This window comes from Ambystoma mexicanum, chromosome 12 (genome assembly GCF_040938575.1).
Source record: "Ambystoma mexicanum isolate Mex_15411 chromosome 12, UKY_AmexF1_1, whole genome shotgun sequence".
NCBI classification, from domain to species: domain Eukaryota; kingdom Metazoa; phylum Chordata; class Amphibia; order Caudata; family Ambystomatidae; genus Ambystoma; species Ambystoma mexicanum.
Window position 1 is genome coordinate 546,025,452 of NC_090936.1, and position 20,803 is coordinate 546,046,254.

A 20,803-nucleotide genomic window follows, 5' to 3' on the forward strand; every position below is an offset into this window, starting at 1 on the left:
TCCCCTGAAGCTCTATTAGTTGCCTCTGCCCCATATTGCAATAGGCTTCTGGTTGTGGCTCGTGCTATCATCATTCGTTCATGGGTGCATGCCACTTCTACTTCCATGATCGTCTCACTTTTGGATGCCATACGCTTGGCTTCTGTGTCTGCTGCATGATTTCTACCTGACACGAAATCTGTCCTTTTGGTGTGGGCGGCACATTTCACGACTGCTATGCCCACTGGGAGCTGTAGTGCCTTCATCAGCCTGTCCAATAAGGCTGCGTGCTGCACTGGCATGCCGTCTGCTCAGAGGTAGCCCCTCCTTTTCCAGCGTGCTTGGCCTGCTTGTACTGTAGACGTCACATAGGCAGAGACACTGTACACCGTGACTTCCTGGTCTGCGTGATTCTCAATGGCAAGTATCAACGCCTATAATTCTGCAGCCTGTGCTGAATAATGAGATGGTATTCGTGCATTGACAAGTACTTGAAATTCTCTGTTTGCTATGTGTTTCATTACAGCAACGCCTGTATATCTTTGTCCGTCTTCTTGGTTGATTCTTGAAGAACCGTCAATAAAAACGATCTCACCTCCCGCCAGGGCATTTTCTTTCACTCTGGGAATTTCATCATAAAATTCTTCATAGTTTGCACAGTCATGTATCGGCTCTCCTTCAGTGACTGGCTCAGCTATGAACGCAGCTGGGTTCACTGTTTAACATCAAACTATTTTGATCAATGGATTAGATATGATCACTTCATAGGCGGAAGCTCTTTGGGATGTCAACGTACCCTTTGGTTTCTCTAAGATGGCAAACAATGAGTGCTCGACGTATAACGTCATGGAACATCCAATTACAATGGTTATCGCCTTATCTATGGTGAACACTACAGCAGCTAAGCTTTGTTCGCACGGGAAGTGGCCTCTCATGACTGGGTCCAGGCTCCCACTGTAATACGCCAGGGGCTTGTACCCCAACAAGGTCCTTTGAGCGAGCACTGCCGTAATAACGCTGCCATCTATGTGTGAGAATAGGTAGAATTCCTCTGCATAATTAGGAATACTGAGACCTGGAGCCATACAAATCGCTTTCTTGAGTTCTGTAAACCCCTTTTTCCATTACCCGGTCCATTCAATCTCTCCCTTTGTCGCCTGGACTTTCTTTAACACCTGGAGCAAGGGCTTGGTATACGAGCTGTAATCGAAGATCCACACTCTAACATAATTGCACAGGCCTAAAAAGCTCTGCATTTGCTTTATCGTGAGTGGTTTTGCCATGTTCATGATAGCTTCAGCCCTTTCTCGGGTCACCTTTTCCCCTTCATGCGATATGAGTTGGCCTATGTACAGCACTTCCTGTTGACAATACTGTAGCTTTTCCTTGTCAACCTTATATCCTTTCTCAGCCATTATGGTCAGTAGTTTAACAGAATCACGCCTGCATTGCTCGTCAGTGGTGGAGCAGATTAGGATGTCATCCACATACTGCAAGACGACACTATCTAATGCAATATTGCTTAGGTCCATCTGTAGGACTCTGTTATATATGAACGGATACTCACAGTAACCCTGTGGCAACCTCATACTTTTCAGACACATTTGTCTGAATGTACATGATGTCAGATCTTGGGAGTCACTGTGCAATGGGAATGGGAAAAAGGCATTTTTTAAGTCAATCACTGTGAAATATTTTGCCTCGATAGGTATGTTATTAAGGATTGTAGTTGGATTAGGGACTAGAGGGAACTCGGCTTCAACAATATCGTTCAATGCTCTTAAATCTTGGATTAAACTCCAAGATCCTCCCTTTGATTTCTTGACAGGATAGATCACTGTGTTGCATGGTGACTCTGACGTCACTAGGATGCCCTGATCCATCATGATGGAAAATGTCTTCGCAATCCCTTCATCCGCCTCTCTGGACATGGGATATTGTCACGTACTTGGTAAAATTGCTCCTGGTTTCAGTTTAATTTTCACTTCGCCCACCCCCTTCAGGAGGCCCACGTCATAAGGTCCTGTAGTCCATAATGAGACAGGCACCTGGGCCATGTCGTCATCAAAGTATTCCGGACGTATCAGTGCCAGCATCATTCTCTGAGGCACTTCTCTTTTGATCATTTTCACCCAAAATATGAGACTCACTTCCACCATCATCTCCTCTGAGTCAGGTTGTTCTTCAAACAGATCATCATCGGTGACGTCAGTCACTCAATACCCTTCTTCAATGGTGATAATTGCGCACCATTGTCTGCCAATACTACTTTCCCTCGCACTGCTGCAGTATGTATCATCAAGGGACATACTTGTCCCTCCTCTTCATGTATAGGTATTCTTGGTCTGAATAGAAACCCATCGGCGGTTCTCATAGTTCTATCTGCGAGGGCTGGTAATCCTGCCATAAGCACATGCATGCCACATGCGAAGGCTTCTGGTTCTAATGGTATAGCTCTCATGGCTATGCGTCCTGAGTATGTGCTGATCATTTTGCATAGCGTTGAATAATGCATTCCTGGAGTGGAGCATAATATGCCCTCCTCCGTGAACAAGATTGTCATGTTCAATTTTGTCATTAAGCCTCGACCCAAAATGTTTACTGCGGTCTGACAAGAATATAATAAAGATACATTCATTTTGCACTCTCCTACGGAGACTGGGAGTGCATCTGTAAAGGGAACTCGACTCTGAGCTCCTGTAAAACTCTGAGTATATATGGCCACGCTGGACAAGGAAAACTTGCCTTCACAAATGCACGAGCGTGTTGCACCCGTGTCAACTAGGAAGGAATATTCTTTACCCCCTATAATGACATTCACCCTAGATTCCCTATGAGGGTCTGGTATCACTGATAGGATAGAGCACAACAGGGTTCCCAGTGAGCTATCCTAATTCATATATACGTTCAGTCCACTGTACACTTGTGGATTTTCTCCATTCCCAGGGTTGCCTCCCCTTCCGGAGCTTGTGCCCTGAGAAGTTTGCGGTGGTGCCTGTTGGAATTGCCCTTGAGGTAAGTTCCCCATGCTCGTGGGTTGAACCCCTTGTTGTGTACCTTGCTGCAAGCCTGGTGCTTGCTGCTACACTATGTGATCCTGTGCACCACCCTGTTGTGAGATGGCAGGCGGATTCACAGTGCCTGCTCCCATTCCTTGGCCATTTTGCCATGCGCCTTGGCTTCTGCATGAAACGCCCTGCCATTCCACACAGCAAACACACTGGCGGTGGTATGACCATTTGCCCATTTGAAATATCTGGATTGCCCATCTGCATGTTTTGAAAGCCTCCTTGATTATTTTGGAACCCTCCCTGATTTCTCTGCCATCCTCTTCACCTAAATCCCCTTCCCCTTGGGTATTGTCCTACGATACCCTGGTTGTTCTGCTGTGGGTTAGCCACCTGTTGTACATTCTGTTCGGCTGGGCTGGTCAGCATGGCTCCTTCAAGAGCATACTTTGATAACTTCTTCTGCACCAGCTTCGCTTCCTCACCTTTTCGAGTTGCCTCCTTTTTCCGATTCTTTTCTTGCAACAATCTACAGTAATATGCAATAGTCAACTGTATTTCAGCCCAAGGTTTAGGCTCAACTCCTACCAATTTCTTAAGCTGTTTTTGTACTGGCTCTGGCAATCCCTGGCACAATATGTGATAAAATACAGGTATAGATTTTGTCCATGATTCATGTGTTTCCAGCACCCACGCGTCTTGGAAATTCTGGATATAAATCAACGGATCTTCTGACTCTTTCATTTTTTGAGTCATTATAGCTCCCATATCGGAGGTGTCTGGGTAAAGCACTTGTAGTGCTTTCCATACTGCTGCGCTGCAATTGTTGAAAGGCGCTCTGTCGTGGGCAGTGTTAATTATGGTAACACCAGGGTACCCAGCCCTTGCCCATACATCGCCTGCTCTCTCATCGAGTATGGCAATCAGGATACCTTTAATGTCCCCTATAGCTAACGTGACACCCCCTGTCATCTTTTCTAACTCGTGTATCCACTTCCCGGCTCCCGATGTCAGCATTGGAAGCTTGTTTTTCAAGTTCTCTCGATCCATGTGTGGCCATGGAATATATTGTGTTCTTACTCCCCCCTTTTCTAGCAGCGGAAATTGGAATGCGCAGTCCTCCTTCTCTTTCCCCATAGCTCTCCTGTCTATCGCTGGGGTAATATTCCCGCATCACCATCTGCCTGCTAATGTCCTCAGTCTGTCTGCGTAGGCGGGTGCTGACACCCTCCGCTGGCCATGGGGTGTTCCTTCATGCCAGTCGGACTGCGCGGCATTCTCTGATGTCCTTGGTGCAGACTCGTTAGCATCTGACCATCGTACCCCTTTGTCCCTTGGGAGCCGCTTTTCGCGCTGTCTCCATTCTTCATTTGCCTCGCAATCCATCTCCTCTCCGGGGTCGGACATTGATTGTTCCCAATTCACGCAACTCCTTGCGTCACTGTTGCTCTTACTGATTTCTAGCCTATCCAGGGACAGCCTCCTGCTCTCACTACTTCGGGTGACATCCTCAGTGTCATACAGCTGAGTGCTTTCCAAGCAGTGGTCTTCCCTTTGGGATATTGGTTCCAACCCCATTTCATCATATATTTTATCGATTGTTTCCCTGATGCTTCTGGTGTCGAAGCCATCTTCAATATTTGCCCCACTCGTGCGTGGTACTGAGTCGTACACAGGAAAGAACTTTTAAATGTCTTCACATTCTGCAATTTTTTTAACTTCCTGCTCCCAATACTCGAGATCGCGTGCCCTCTGTCTACACTTACATTCCATATCATCATCGAATTCTTGCGCTTCCTTGCTTCTTCTCTGACCTTGTCTTCTTCCCTTCTCCTTTCGTTTCTATGTTCATTTGCCCTTCTAAGTTCCTCATCTTCTCGTCTCTTTATTCTTTTTTCACGTACTCTTTGCTCTTCTTCCAACCTTTGCAGGTTCTGCCTCTACTGGTCATAGGCTGCGCTCTGTTTGTGACTGAGCTGCTGTCCTGGCTCTTTGCAATATAGCTGTTCTCACCTCAGCCTATCTTTCCTTTTTATTCTTTTGTCCCTTACTTCCTTTTCCATCTTCTTTTCCCTTCTCTGTGTCTCATCTGACCTCTCTCTCGGTCTCACATCATCACTTCCTTTTCCATCGAGTTTCAATAATATCTGACCTCCCATTCATTCGTCTTTTGTGAATGTTATCTCATCAGTTTCGTCTTTACTTCCTTTCCATTTCTTTCCCTCTCTCTCTTTTTCGAGAGATGCACTTGACTGTGCCTAATCCTTCCTCTCATCATTGCGTCTCTCATTGTCCCTCGGGACTGCGGGGGCAAGATTCTTATATTGCCCTTTCCCTTTATTTTCGTCACTACTGTGCATAGGTGACTCATATGCGGGGTTGCTATACCCCGTGACTGCCTTAAGCTTTCTTAATGGGTAGAGTCCCCCTGACTTACTTCCCTCAGTTTCTGGCTCAGGCGGGGCTGGTGGCACGGTAGTTGTCTCATCCCCCTCCATGCATACATTTAATATCCAGTCTGGGGGTGGCTCTTCTTCCTTCGATTGTTCAAACATCTTCCAAAGTTCTAGAACAGCAAGATGTTTTTCTAATTGCTTGCCTGTATATGTGAAATGCAATTAAGTTGTCATATGTTGTAAAACGGCTTTGGATAAGGACCCATTCTGTGACCACGGCATAAACATCTTGTGGGTGGTACCCTTAACCCACTCAGTGCTGTATTTCTTAAGCTTGGGTGCATGTTTAGGCAGTTATTTACATAAGTGTGCTAGTGGAGTAATATCTTCTATGCCTGAATTCTGTTTCTAACAATACTTTCCTGCAACTTCACCACTTCTTATAATATGAGCAAGCACCAATACCGCAAGCTCCAATCCAGGGGGTAATTCATAGAATTTTGCGCACAAGTGGCGCACGCGGCTGGTGCACAGTGTGCCCGTGCGAATGTCTGCGCCAGCCGCGTGCACTAAAATCCATTTCCGCGCACAGCGTATTCATGGATTTTAGCGTCCAAAACCAGGCGTGGCGCAGAGTGGTGCAGCGACCCTGCAGCAGCGCCAGTTACACCCCCAAGAACGCCCTCGCACAAGGAAAAGCCATCAAAATCCCCAATCCAGCACAAAGGGCTGTGCTAACCCTGGACCCGTTTACAGGGCTGCCAAACAGCAAACGCCAAGCGGGAAACGTTTATTACTGGGGTTCGCGTGAAGTTTGATATGTGATAGGCCCTGTGCGAGCGGGGTACGTGTATTACTGGGGTTCGTGGGAAGTTTCACACGAGATAGGCCCTGTGCGAGCGGGGTACGTGTATAACTGGGGTTTGCGTGAAGTCTCACACGCAATTGGATCCGGGTATGTGTATTTCGGGGGTGTGCGGGAACTTTCACATGCGATTGGCCCAGTGCGAGTGGGGTACGCGTATAACTGGGGTTCGCGTGAAGTTTCACACGCAATTTGAACAGGGTACGTGTATTTCGGGGGTACGCGGGAAGTTTCACACGCGATTGGCCCTGTGCGAGTGTGGTACGTGTATAACTGCGGTTCGTGTGAAGTCTCACACTTGATTGGATCCGGGTACGTGTATTTCGGGGGTGCGCGGGAAGTTTCACACGGGATTGGCCCTGTGCGAGTGGGGTACATGTATAACTGGTGATCAAACTGGGGTTCGCCATAGTCTCACATGCGATTGGAGCAGGGTACGTGTATTTTGGGGGTGCGCGGGACGTTTCACACGCGATTGGCCCTGTGCGAGTGGGGTACGTGTTTAACTGGGGTTCGTGTGAAGTTTCACACGGGATTGGATCCGTGTACGTGTATTTCGGGGGTGCGCGGGAACTTCCACACGCGATTGGCCCTGTGCGAGCGGGGTACATGTATTACTGGGGTTCGCGGGAAGTTTCACACGCGATAGGCCCTGTGCGAGTGGGGTACGTGTATAACTGGGGTTTGCGTGAAGTCTCACACGCGATTGGATCCGGGTACGTGTATTTCGGGGGTGTGCAGGAAGTTTCACACACGATTGGCCCAGTGTGAGTGGGGTACGTGTATTACTGGGGTTTGCGTGAAGTTTCACACGCGATTTGAGCAGGGTACGTGTATTTCAGGGGTGCGCGGGGAGTCCTACACGTGAATTGCCAGTATGGGTCCTCCCAGGTATTCCCTCTTCAACTTAACTATGGAGGAAGCCCGGTATACAGTTGACTGAAATAAGTTCGCAACGTATACTCTGTCTCAGTCCGGGAGGACAAAGATCTATATTTCAAACGAAGACAGAGCTATAGTGTAGATGCCACACATAAACAGGACTCCTAGAGTCGGGAGACCACACAGGGACCAGTCTTATTTAAAATGATAAACATCAGATTTAATGAAATTAAGATCTAAAAAGTGATTAAATAAAGCGGTCCACAGTACATACACTTCATAAACTTAGTGACAAAAAAACAGACAGTCGTTACGTGACAAGCTAAAATTTAGCTGATTAACAATGTATCAAAACATAGACACATTCAACATCAAGAGGTACGTTTTACAAATAGTGTACCGTACCCTACAGTAGTTAGAATTGGTATGTCAGCAAATTAATAACTCTGGTAACAATACAGAGTATTATCTCGACATGTTTCAGTTCCTACAGTTATTCTGGAACATTCATCAGGAGGTATATAGGTAACCACGTAACCAAGACAACATTCGGAAGACAAGTAGTAACATTCACAGTATTCGTAGCATCTGCAGAATAAAAGACAGAAAAAGTGCAAAGCATAAGCTTGAAATTAGCCATTTTTATTGCATGTTCAAAATCCATGAACTCAGGTATCAATATAGAGGGAAATAAATACCTCCAATGATGCCTTGTGGGTGCTCTCTACTCGAAAAGGTAGTAGGTGGTATGGAACCGGAGGTCGTTCCTACCTAAAGTGCAAAAACATCCGAATGAGCGCTAAATAGTAGCTCACTCAAAAAAAGCAGGATCTGCGCATTGGATTAGCAACTAATGAGATTTAATGTGGCAAGAGAACCATCTAGAGATAGATCTATAGATAAAAAGAGCAGTATAGATAAACGGAGCCCAGTGCTGAGAGACGGAACGAGGTGTCCATAGTGTGCCCCATATGTTACCCAGAACTAAGGTAAAATAGGGTGACTATAGCCTAAAAGGGGTTAAACGTGACGTCATTTTTTAGTCTCATACACCCCAGTATCAACAACCCCCAGTGTCGGGTGGATTCCACGACCCGGGTGGTAAGGGGACCGAGGTATAAAACTCCACGGAACCGTGCATCCCGTCCAATGGAGGCGGCCAGTAATACATGACAGTAAGCAAGTGCTCATTGAGCCTTACCTTCGATATACAGGTAAGTGCGCCGAGCGTGACTGTATCGAGCGGACGGCTCCAGAAAGAGATCCTGCTATCAGCGTTAATGCTGTACGGTCCTTACAGGGAGCACTGTGTGCTACGGAGGCAGCAGTGTAACAAGACTGGGAGAACGATGCTAGAAAGGTAGTCATAGTGGTCCACTAGTCCTACAACTATGTCTGGTCAGAAGGGATGCGTACCGAAGTGGTTCTACACGGCAGCCATCATGGAGTGGCTCAACCCAGTCAAGAGAAAGATACAGAGATACTAGAAACGGCTAAAAAAAGTAAGTAGTACTAAGACAGACTGCTGGAAAAAACACACATGTAGTGACAAATGGCTCGGTACTACTCGTGTCAGGTGGAAACCATATGGAGCGTATAACGTCTATTATAACAAACGAAACGTAAAATACTATTCGCTAGAAACAGCAAAAGGAAGAGATAAGCCGGCCTGTAAGGGGATAGAAGTGGATAAGGGTGGACAGTCAGCCTTACAGATGTAAGTGGCATGGTAAGGAGTGCAGCGAGTAATACAGACCCAGGTTCCGCTCTGCTAAGCTCCAGATTACATAATACAAAGAATACACAGCTCGATGGTAACAGATAAGAAATGTGCAATTAGATGTTATACCATTCGATAGAGTCATTGAGACCCCTGATGTCGCTCTGCAAAGTATATATCATCCTTTGCTCCATATTAAGCAATTTTTTCTCACGTGTGGCATAGTTAGATCCTTTAAGTGATAACAATATTGTCCATTTGAAATCCTCATAATGGTGTTTCAAAAGATTGAAGTGTTTCACCATGGGGGCATTTTCAGTTCTGTTCTTGAGGCAGCTCCGGTGTTCCATGATGCGAACTTTGGCCTTGCGAGTTGTTTTCCCCACATAATGCAGTCCACATTTACAGGTGATCAAATAAATCACAAATTCTGTAATACAATTAGTCAGATTTTTCTGTGCCCAGAGCTTTGAGAGGCCAACATCAACATTTTTGGTAATTGAGGTCAGTTTGCAGACCCCACATGAACCACAAGGGTAATGACCGGTGGGTTCAGGTAAACCCCATAAGGTGGTCAATCTGGGTTCCTGGATTGAAATAGATTTAAGTTTGCTGTTACTAACCCTGTTGCCTATTGTCGTGCTCCTTTTATAAGCAAAAATTGGCACTTTCATAGTAGGAGAGGTGGATTGAAAGATTTTCCAATTCTTTTTAATGATGTTGGTGATATCAAAGCTCTGGTTAGAGAAGGTACTCACACACACAATACGATCATCTTTAGGTTTGACTGGTTTGGGTTCTAATAGTGCCTCTCGATTGTTGTTGAAGGCCCTTTTGGCTGATTTTTTCACCAGATGCTTAGGGTACCCTCTCTGTCTCAGTTTTATTCACGAGAATGTTAGCCTCATCACCTCTTCACCCTCCACGGCCCCTGCAGGCAGCCCACACCACACCACAGGGGACTACCCTGCACCCCATGTCATGTCCCGCAGGCAGCCCATCCACCATGGGCATGCCCCCCAGCCAAGCCACATGTCAGCTTGCACTACTGATCACCAACTCATATTCCCCTGCACCCCCACCCCCCAGCAGTCAGGGGTACCTGCCAGCAGGCCCCCACTCATGTCCCACTCATGTCCCCCTGCACCCCCACCCCCCAGCAGTCAGGGGCACCTGCCAGCAGGCCCCCACTCATGTTCCACTCATGTCCCCCTGCACCCCCACCCCCCAGCAGTCAGGGGCATCTGCCAGCAAGCCCCCACTCATGTCCCCCTGCACCCCCAGCCCCCAGCAGTCAGGGGCACCTGCCAGCAGGCCCCCACTCATGTCCCCCTGCACCCCCACCCCCGAGCAGTCAGGGCCACCTGCAAGCAGGCCCCCACTCATGTCCCACTGCACCCCCACCCCCCAGCAGTCAGGGGCACCGCCAAGAAGGCCCCCACTCATGTCCCCCTGCACCCCCACCAGTCAGGGGCACCTACCAGCAGGCCCGACTCATGTCCCCCTGTACCCCCACCCCCAGCAGTCAGGGGCACCTGCCAGCAGTCCCCCACTCATGTCCCACTCATGTCCACCCCGACACGAAATAAAGATGCACAATCATGGCCCACTTCTACACCAAAAAACCACATCACGACCCCTCATTCTTGAGACGCAATGATTTCCCAATCCACCCCACACTGACATGCCTGGTACTTGTATTTCGGGGTTGCGCGGGAAGTTTCACACGCGATTGGCCCAGTGCGAGTGGAGTACGTGTATAACTGGGATTCACATGAAGTTTCACACGTGATTTGAGCAGGGTACGTGTATTTCGGGGGTGCGCGGGGAGTCCTACATGTGAATTGGCAGTGTGGGTCCTCCCAGGTGTTCCCTCTACACCCTCCACGGCCCCTGCAGGCAGCCCACACCACAGGGGACTACCCTGCACCCCTGGTCATGTCCCGCAGGCATCCCATCCACCAAGCCACATGTCAGCTTGCACTACTGATCACCAACTCATGTTCCACTCATTTCCCCCTGCACCCCCACGCCCCAGCAGTCAGGGACACCTGCCAGCAAGCCCCCACTCATGTCCCCCTGCACCCCCACCCCTAGCAGTCAGGGGCACCTGCCAGCAGGCCCCCACTCATGTTCCCCTGCACCCCCACCCCCCAGCAGTCAGGGGCACCGGCTAGTAGGCCCCCACTCATGTCCCCCTTGACCCCCACCCCCCAGCAGTCAGGGGCACCTGCCAGCAGGCCCCCACTCATGTCCCACTCATGTCCCTCGGCACCCCCACCCCCAGCAGTCAGGGGCACCTGCCAGCAGGCCCCCACTCATGTCCCACTCATGTCCCCCTGCACCCCCACCCCCACCAGTCAGGGGCACCTGCCAGCAGGACCCCACTCATGTCCCCCTGCACTCCCACCCCCCAGCAGTCAGGGGCACCTGCCAGCAGGCCCCCACTCATGTCCCACTCATTTCCCCCCTACACGAAATAAAGATTCACAAACATGGCCCACTTCTACACCAAAAAACCACATCACGCCACCCCATTCTTGAGACGCAATGATTTCCCAATCCACCCCACACTGACATGCCTATCTCAAGACACAAACCAACACTCAACTATGTACATCAACACATGTCCATCACACACATACACTGGTTGGCATTGCTTGTGTAAACCCACATTTTCCCATGCATCAACCCAATGAGCGAATCCCACACATGGAACTAAAATATGAAAATGTATTATGTACATAAATAAATAAATGAATTGAAAGCATACCAAAATATCAACCATGACATGAAAAGCTTGTGAAAAAGATGAGTGAATGAAAATGATAACCAATCCCAAAAAATTTGAAAGAAAAACAGTCTGAACTCTCCCTCCACCAAAGCAAATCCAAAGGAAAGGTAAAAAAAAGATATCCATTGTTTCATGTTCATAATGAAAAATAAAAAAGAGAAATCAATCCATAGTCCAACTATTTACAATACATTGTCCTGAAAAAAAAAATCCATTACTCCATGTCCATTATCAAAAACAAAATCCAAATTAATCCATGATCAAACTATATACAATCCATTGTCCAAAATAAAAATCCATTAATCCATGTGCAAAATTCCAAAAAAGATATCAAATCAATCCATTGTCCAACGATGTAAAGGGTCCATGAACCCAACCAAACAAATGAAACCTACCTAAGAAACTACCTAAAAATAAAACTATACACAAATGTGTGTGGCATTGTCCATTGACCACAAATAAAAGGAAAAGGAAAAGGAAACCTAACTCTAAAAACTATTTACAATGGCAGCGGGCTAGTCCGACGGCTCACTTTTGGATGTCCCGGGCCAGGGCATCATCGAACTCCTGCTCAATGTCCTGGAGGCGGTCCTCTTCCATGGCCCTGAGGGTTTGCAGGGACGACGACATGTTCTCCTCCAACTCCCTGCGAATTGCCTCGAGACACTCGGCCCGCCTCAGGACCCTCCACATGGAGTTCTCCGCCCTGACCATTGTGAGCTGTGCCTCTTCCTCCCGCCGCCGCTCTGCATCTATGGCGTGGCCCAACCGCTGCCACACGGAAGACACTTGAAATCCAGGGTCCTCCTGCCCTATGGCCGATGCCTGCCCCTCCGATGTTGAAGGCCCCGAGCCATCATGGCTCCCACCTTGTTGCTGCTGCTGCTGTGCCTCTGTCTGTGCCCTGGCTCTTGCTGCCTGCACATCCTCCTCCGGCTGGGGTGCATTTGTTGAGGTGGCCACCCCTGCTGGACGTCCGACTCCCGACTGTGGCAGGGATGTGTCCTCCACCAGCCTGGCCGCAGGGTCAGAGGTAGCTCCACAGGGTACCCAGGTGATACATGGGTGGGAAGATGGCATGGAGGACGACTGGCGCATAGGGGGTTCAGGTGAGGAGGGGGTCGGAACAAGGTCCAGCAAACGGATGAGGAATCCGGCCCTGGTGACCAGTCCCTGTAGGTCAACGCGGTCAACGAGCCATTCGAGATGACGTGCAGTCTCCTCATGAAAAGACTGCAGGTCACCTCGCATGGCCCGTTGATGCAACGCCACCCCACCCAGGACAGGCTCAACCCGGTCCCGGATAGCCACGTTCGCAGGGAGAGGAAGGCCAGTTGTTGTAAGCAGATCCCCTCCCTGAAAACGGGTGTTAGGGAGAATTCTCTGTTTAGGCTGAATTTCCTAACCTAGTGAGTCCCCCAGCAGCTTTGCTGGATTTCTGGAGTTTGTTTTTTCCATCCTGCCAAGAGTGTGACCCTTTTCCTCTCACTCTTGGACATGTATGTGTGTAATTCCTTTGAAATGTCAATGTGTTCGATGGGCTATGGGGTCTTTTACTCCATAGGGTCTCATAAGTTTTTCTATGTGTGTCACTCCGCACCCTACGTGTCGTGACACGGGGGCGCCCTAGCAGGTCCCCCCACCATAGACTCCATACCCGGGGACTGACTACCGTCTCCCCGGGCATGTAAAGTCACCATTGGCTTTACTAGACCTAAATTTGCTAACAGAACTAGTACCAACCATCTTATTGTGGACGTGCTAGTAGGGGTAATTCGATTACTCCTGGATCTGTTACTCGAGGGGGCACTGTCCCGTCCCTCCTCGTCGAGTTTTGGCTGGTGGCAGTGGAAACTACTTGTTATGTTCGACCCCGAGCATAACCCTATGGGATCCGTCCCATTGTTGAAGATTGATACTGTTTTTCGTTAATCTCCAACGTACCACCGATCTACTTATCTTAAATAAGTCTATCGAGTGGTATTTTCTGCCAGAACTCGGGTTGTAAAATGGCGTCTGTGTTTTTCTCTGTGACTCCTAAACCAAAGGTTGAGCCCTTTGTTCCACTTTTGGCGGGCCTCTGGACAGAGACCCTCCAAAGTGGCGCCATTCTGTCTGGGTTACCTCAGGGGTGTGGGAGGTGGTTTAGACACCCTGGACCGAGTTGCCTTGCCAACTCAGGTCGCACTCTGGAGTGATTGGCCCAGGTGGTGAGCCTTCCCGCTCACCACTTAGCATGTGTTGATTGACAAGCTAGGCTGAATGAATGGGGGACGTCTGCATAAAAGCAGGGCTTTTGGGACTGGATCTTCAGAAAGTCGCCACTGGACCTAAAGAATCCGATGAGGGTAACGCTGAGCCGACCTGCACGACGACGCCTCCGGTGGAGCCCTGCGGAACCGTCTCACAATCTCCCGACGACAGAAGAGATCTCCCTGCCGGAGAGGCTCTTTCCCTGGCTGGTGGGAACAACCAGTCTTCTTCTTTGTGCTTTTTGATCGCCCAGGACGCAGTGGTCGAATTGCCTGTGCAGAGCACCCGGCAACCGGATAGCCACTACTCCTGCATCGTGATCGAAAGGTGGTGCCTTGTGACGAAGCAATCCGCGGCTGGTTTCTTCCCTGGTGGTGCACCGGACATCTTCTCTTCGACGACGAGAGCATCTCTTCTCTCGGCCAAGACCCGTCGTGCATCCACCACCAGGAACAACTGCCCCCGCCGGAGCTGTCTTCCACAACAAGGTACCGTAACCGCCTGGCTTCCCTTTTCGATCGGTTCGTGTGAGGTATCTGATTCCTCTCCGTTCCGTTGGGTTGCCTCCAAGCTTTATTCACTCTTTGTTCTGAACTGGTTCAACCTGTCGCTAACCAAATTTGCTAACTAAGACTTGAACGCATCATCCGTAGAGACTTTCCAGGACATCGTGCCTTGCCTCTCACGGAGTGGGCCTGGCCGCCGAACTGTATGATCTAGTGTGATTAATGCCTTCCTGCCTTGCATTTTTACCCGCTTCAGTACGAACCGTGTTGACTTCATTACCTGCCTATCTCTTCTCTCCCTTCCTCACTAAATATTCGAGTGTCATCTGGGTTGAGGTATACACCTCTGTCTGAAAATAAGTGGTGCCGTAGAACCTAGAGTTGTCGATATTGTGTTTCGGGGGATTGAGCTTTATTCCATTCTGCAGAGTAATTGTATTTTGATTTGTTTGCCGTGTTTCGCTTTAGTATTTTTCGTAGACGTTCTGTTATTAATAAATAACTTACTATCTTTATACTAAAGCCTGGTTGCGTGTTTACTCGTTTTGCTGCGAAGAATTACCCTATCTTGTATACTCCCTATACTGACCAACTTTTCTTGAGAGAAGTCTGACTGCTCAGCCACAGCTACCAATTGAATCTGTGTGGTACAGACTGCTACCAAGTGGGTTCATCGCAACACCTGTAGTCCTAAATCTTTTGCAGTGGTCCCAGAGGGAGCTGCACAGGTTTCCGCCTAACACTGGTGTACAGCGGTGGGATTAGTATCGAGTATACAGTTTAGAGTGTTTTTCGACGCTGTAGGACGACTAACCACAAAACTTTACAAAAGCAACTTTCAAAAAACATGTCTACGATGGAAATTTACAGCCAAGAGTCTGTGTCGGATACAAATACTGAGAGTCTGCGAGCTCTCTGTAGACAAGAGAATCTTCCTGTAAAAGGCAAGAAGTTAGAACTGATAGAGAGATTGCTGGCGAACCAAAGTCTGGGTACTGGTTCAGAGGAACCAAACTCTCCAGCAACTGTAGATAACAGTAATGGTGTTGATCTGAATCGTAATTCTGATGATAGCGATGAAGAGGCTGACGAGGACGGCGAGGCTAACGAAACTGTCTCCCCCGTTCCTCTACCTGCCTTACCAACTGTGCCTACGGGGCCCATACCAGGTCCCACAAGTAATCCTGCTTATTTTGAACTTGAAAAAATGAAGCTCGAATTAGAATATAAACGGTTCTTGGCTCAATCTGAAAGAAACCAAGAGCTCGAGTTCAGACGAATGAATGCCCAGGCTGAGCAGAAACAAGCTGAGTTAAGACTCAGAGAAATAGAGCTTAATCATGAGTTACAAATGAAAAAGTTGTCTATGGAAAATGCTTCTCTCTCCTCTGGTTCCTCTAGGAGCTCCAGTCCCAAAAGACCCCGGATGCCGAAGGAATTAGTGGGTATGTACGAACCGAGATTGGATGTGTTGGATTGGTTGAAACTGTTTGAATACAATCATGGGCTCCAGGACATCACCGGGAACGCGTTGGTTCCCTGGTTGTTCTCTAGGCTTCCTCCTGTTGCGACTGATGTGGTAATGGAATTGGGGGAGGTGGATAAGACGGATTACGAAAGTGTGAAACTAGCTTTGATAGCTAGATTCGGGAAGACCCCTTCCCAGTATCTTAAGAGGTTTAGAACCCTCAAAAAGCATGATGGTACCCCTTGGGCTACCTGGGTGAGTGAAGGGTTGAAAAACTTAGAGGGATGGATTAAGGTTTACAAAGTTAACACTTACGAGGGTATGCGAAATCTTTTTATGTTGGAGTCGATTTATGATGCCTGTTCTCCTGAGCTCAGACAGCACTTGGCTGATTCGAAGGAATTAGATTCCAGGGCTCTAGCTAAGGCTGCTGACTTGTGGGTTGCCAACAGGGCTACTCACAAGGATTCTGGGGCAACTCAGAAAAAGGACGAGGGAAACCAGCCTAAAAAAGACTCAAAGGAGAATTCGAATAACTCACATTCCAAAGAGGGCCCCAAACAAAACCAGAAGGGTAAGCCACCGGGAAAACCACAGCAGAATAGTGTGTCTTCTGGTGCCAAACCGGAAGGAGGTCAGAACAAGCCACCATTCCAGAAAGCATTCAGGAAATGCTTTGTTTGTGGCTCGACTGATCACGTGAAAGGAGATCCCAGATGTAAGGGTAAACCTTCAGGGGTCCAGCTTGTCTCCTTAGCCTTCGCTCCAGAGGAGGAAGTCCAAATAGCAAGTGGAAACTTTCTACTGCTAGCTGACGAACCCATTGGAGTCTCAGCCAGCGTTTCTTTAGTATCTCTGGGGTTGTGGGAACAACAGAATTTAGATGTCTATAATTCTATCCCCGATAATACTAAAGAGTATTATAAGGACAGTGTCCAGGTGAATGGTCAGGAGACGCCTGCCATTAGGGACACTGGGGCCAGCATAACTGTGGTGGATAAATCGTTTTTTCAGGCTGAGGATGTTGCTAAGGCACCCAAACGCTTCACCAAGTTAGCTGGAGGGCCTGTGCAGATGCTTCCCCAATTACCAGTTCTCATCCAGTGTAACGACATGACTGTAAAGATACCTGTCAGCATACAGAGTGAGGTACCAAGACGCGTACTGTTGGGTAACGATTTGAAAACTCTCGGAGTTGTATCGCATACTCCCAGACCTCCTAGTAAACGGTTACAGGAGCTAATCAGACCTGCAAGAGAGAGGACCCTGCGCGGTACTCTCGGGGAGATGATGAAGAAAGAAATCACTCCTGCTCCATTGGAAATGGCGGCCGCTGTCTCTAGGAACACAGAAGTAAAAGGGAAACCTAAAACTTCTAAACCGAAACCAACAGCCCGCATTCCGATGCAGCCGACACGGACTTCCCCGCGGTTGTCCAACGTCACACCCGTAACTCCACCTCCAGCTGAGGCTGAGGGGGAAGTACAACCCTGTATGGTAGAATTAGACTCTGAAGAAGAGCTAATGGAAGGCCAGGAACTCATTGGAGATCTGGATCCTGTTGACCATCCTGAGCTGCAGTCGTTACTGGCAGAAGGTGGACCCAGCAGGGCAGACTTCAGTAAGGGACAGAGAGAATGTCCAACTCTGGAAGGTCTTCGCCGTCAGGCAGAAACTCAGGCTGAAGGGCAAGAGCCTGGGAAACATAGGTTGCACTGGGAAGATGGCCTCTTCTATAGTGAACCGACCGAGTCTGCACCTGGAGACTACAAACGCCTTATAGTACCCCAAGAGAACAGACCACAGTTCTTGCAGTTAGCCCACGAGATTCCTTTGGCTGGTCACTTGAGTTTCAAGAAGACTAAGGAAAGGCTCTCGCTCTACTTCTATTGGCCAAAGATGGGGGCCGAAGTAGAAAAACACTGCAGAAGCTGCCATACCTGCCAAATCTCTGGTAAGGTTGGGTCCAAGAATGTGGCACCGTTAGTGCCTCTTCCCGTTGTGGGAGTCCCATTTGAGAGAGTAGGGATTGATATCGTTGGTCCCCTTGATCCTCCAACCTCCTCAGGCAACAGGTTTATACTTGTTGTAGTAGACCATGCTACTAGGTATCCTGAGGCAATTCCTATGAGGACTGTTACAGCTCCGGCTGTGGCTAAGGCCCTCCTTGGTATTTTTACTAGGGTCGGATTTCCTAAGGAAGTTATCTCCGACAGGGGGTCAAATTTTATGTCCCACTACATGAAAGCCATGTGGAAAACCTGCGGGGTAACTTACAAGTTCTCAACGGCTTACCACCCACAAACCAATGGGTTGGTAGAACGGTTCAACCGAACCATGAAGAGCATGATAGGTGCTCTAGAAGAACCCCTTAAGCGTAAGTGGGACCTTCTATTGCCATGCCTTCTTTTTGCTTATAGAGAAGTCCCTCAGGAGGGAGTAGGCTACTCTCCCTTCGAACTGCTCTATGGTCATCCCGTCAGAGGTCCATTGGCCCTGATTAAGGAGGGGTTGGAGAGTGCTCCTTCCCCCAAGCCAGTCAGAGTGACTGACTACGTGATAGGTCTCCGGAGGAGAATGTCGCACCTGATGACAGAAGCAAGCGATAACTTGAAAGCTGGACAAGCATTGGTCAAGCACTGGCACGATCAAAAGGCTAACATGGTTGAGTTCGCTCAAAACCAGCTGGTTCTTGTTATGATCCCCACAAGGCAGAGGGCCTTGCAAGATAAATGGATGGGACCCTACCGAGTAGTGGGTAAGCTCGGCGAGGTTAACTATCTGGTGGACTTGGGCAACCCCAAGGAGGCTCCGACAGTCTTTCACACCAACCGACTTAAAGCGTATGTCTCACGACCTGATGTAGGAGCGTTGCTTCTAGCGTCGGCCGAGGAAGAAGAAGAGAGGGAAGCTCTTCCGGATCTCCTCAGAGGCTTACCTTTAGATGAAAATATTGAAGGAGTAAATCTCTCCTCCAATCTGACACCCGAGCAACAAGAAGAGTGCAAGTCTATGTTGAATCAGTTTGCCTCTCTGTTCTCGCTCTCACCAGGCTTGACCCCTTGGGGCCAGCACGAGATACTCACTGGTGACTGTCTGCCTGTCAAAAGCAGAGGATATCGCATGTCAGAAAACGTAAGAACCCACATCAAAGGTGAGGTCAGCAAGATGCTTGATCTCGGGGTAATAGAGCCCTCTACTAGTCCATGGTCTAGCCCAGTTGTGTTAGTACCAAAGGCTGGATCTAAAGAACTTAGATTCTGCGTGGATTATAGAGCTCTTAACGCAGTCACCACGACTGATGCCCACCCTTTGCCAAGAACAGATGAGTTGGTGGATAAACTTGGCGCCGCCAAGTTCCTCAGCACATTTGACTTGACGTCAGGCTATTGGCAAATAGCCCTGACCGACCATGCCAAGGAGAAAACTGCATTTTCTACCCCCGTTGGTTTATACCAGTTTACGGTAATGCCTTTCGGACTAAAAAATGCACCTGCTACGTTTCAACGGATGGTAAACCAGGTTCTAACCAGGATGGAGGACTTCTGCATGGCATACTTGGATGACATAGCAGTGTTCAGCAATTCCTGGGGCGAACATGTAACCCACCTGAGAGATGTTTTGCAGGCTCTTGGACGAGCCAATCTGACCATAAAGGCGAGTAAATGCCAAATTGGACAGAGTAAGGTAGTCTACCTTGGGCATGAGGTAGGCGGTGGAGAAATAAGGCCTTTGCTCAGTAAGATTGAAGCGGTGCAAAATTGGACAACACCGACTACTCAGACTCAGGTGAGAGCCTTCCTAGGCCTCACCGGGTATTACAGGAATTTCATAGAGAACTATGGGACCATAGCTTCTCCACTGAATGTCATCTCCTCGCCCAAATTCCCTAAAAAGGTTAAATGGAACGAGGAGTGCAATCAGGCTTTTGAAAACCTGAAAAAGGCTCTTTGCCAAGCCCCAGTACTCAGAGCTCCTGATTACCGCCAACACTTCATTGTGCAGACAGACGCTTCCAATGTAGGGATAGGTGCCGTACTCAGTCAACTGGATGGGAAAGGTAGGGAGCACCCCGTTTTCTACATCAGCCGCAAGCTGAAGGATCCTGAAACAAGGTGGGCAACAATCGAAAGAGAATGCTTTGCTATCGTGTGGGCTCTGAAGAAGTTTAGGCCGTACTTGTATGGTTCTACTTTTGTTATTCAGACTGACCACCAACCCTTGAGATGGTTAATGCAAATGAAAGGGGAAAACCCAAAACTACTGAGATGGTCGATCTGCCTGCAAGGGTTCGATTTCACTATTGAGCACAGGTCAGGGTGTCACCACCAAAATGCTGATGGTCTCTCTAGGATGTATATCATCGACTAGAGGTATGAGATTCATCCAGGAGTGGATTAAATCCTCCTGTCCCTTAGTCTGGGGGGGGCGAGTTTTAGGGAGAATTCTCTGTTTAGGCTGAATTTCCTAACCTAGTGAGTCCCCCAGCAGCTTTGCTGGATTTCTGGAGTTTGTTTTTTCCATCCTGCCAAGAGTGTGACCCTTTTCCTCTCACTCTTGGACATGTATGTGTGTAATTCCTTTGAAATGTCAATGTGTTCGATGGGCTATGGGGTCTTTTACTCCATAGGGTCTCATAAGTTTTTCTATGTGTGTCACTCCGCACCCTACGTGTTGTGACACGGGGGCGCCCTAGCAGGTCCCCCCACCATAGACTCCATACCCGGGGACTGACTACCGTCTCCCCGGGCATGTAAAGTCACCATTGGCTTTACTAGACCTAAATTTGCTAACAGAACTAGTACCAACCATCTTATTGTGGACGTGCTAGTAGGGGTAATTCGATTACTCCTGGATCTGTTACTCGAGGGGGCACTGTCCCGTCCCTCCTCGTCGAGTTTTGGCTGGTGGCAGTGGAAACTACTTGTTATG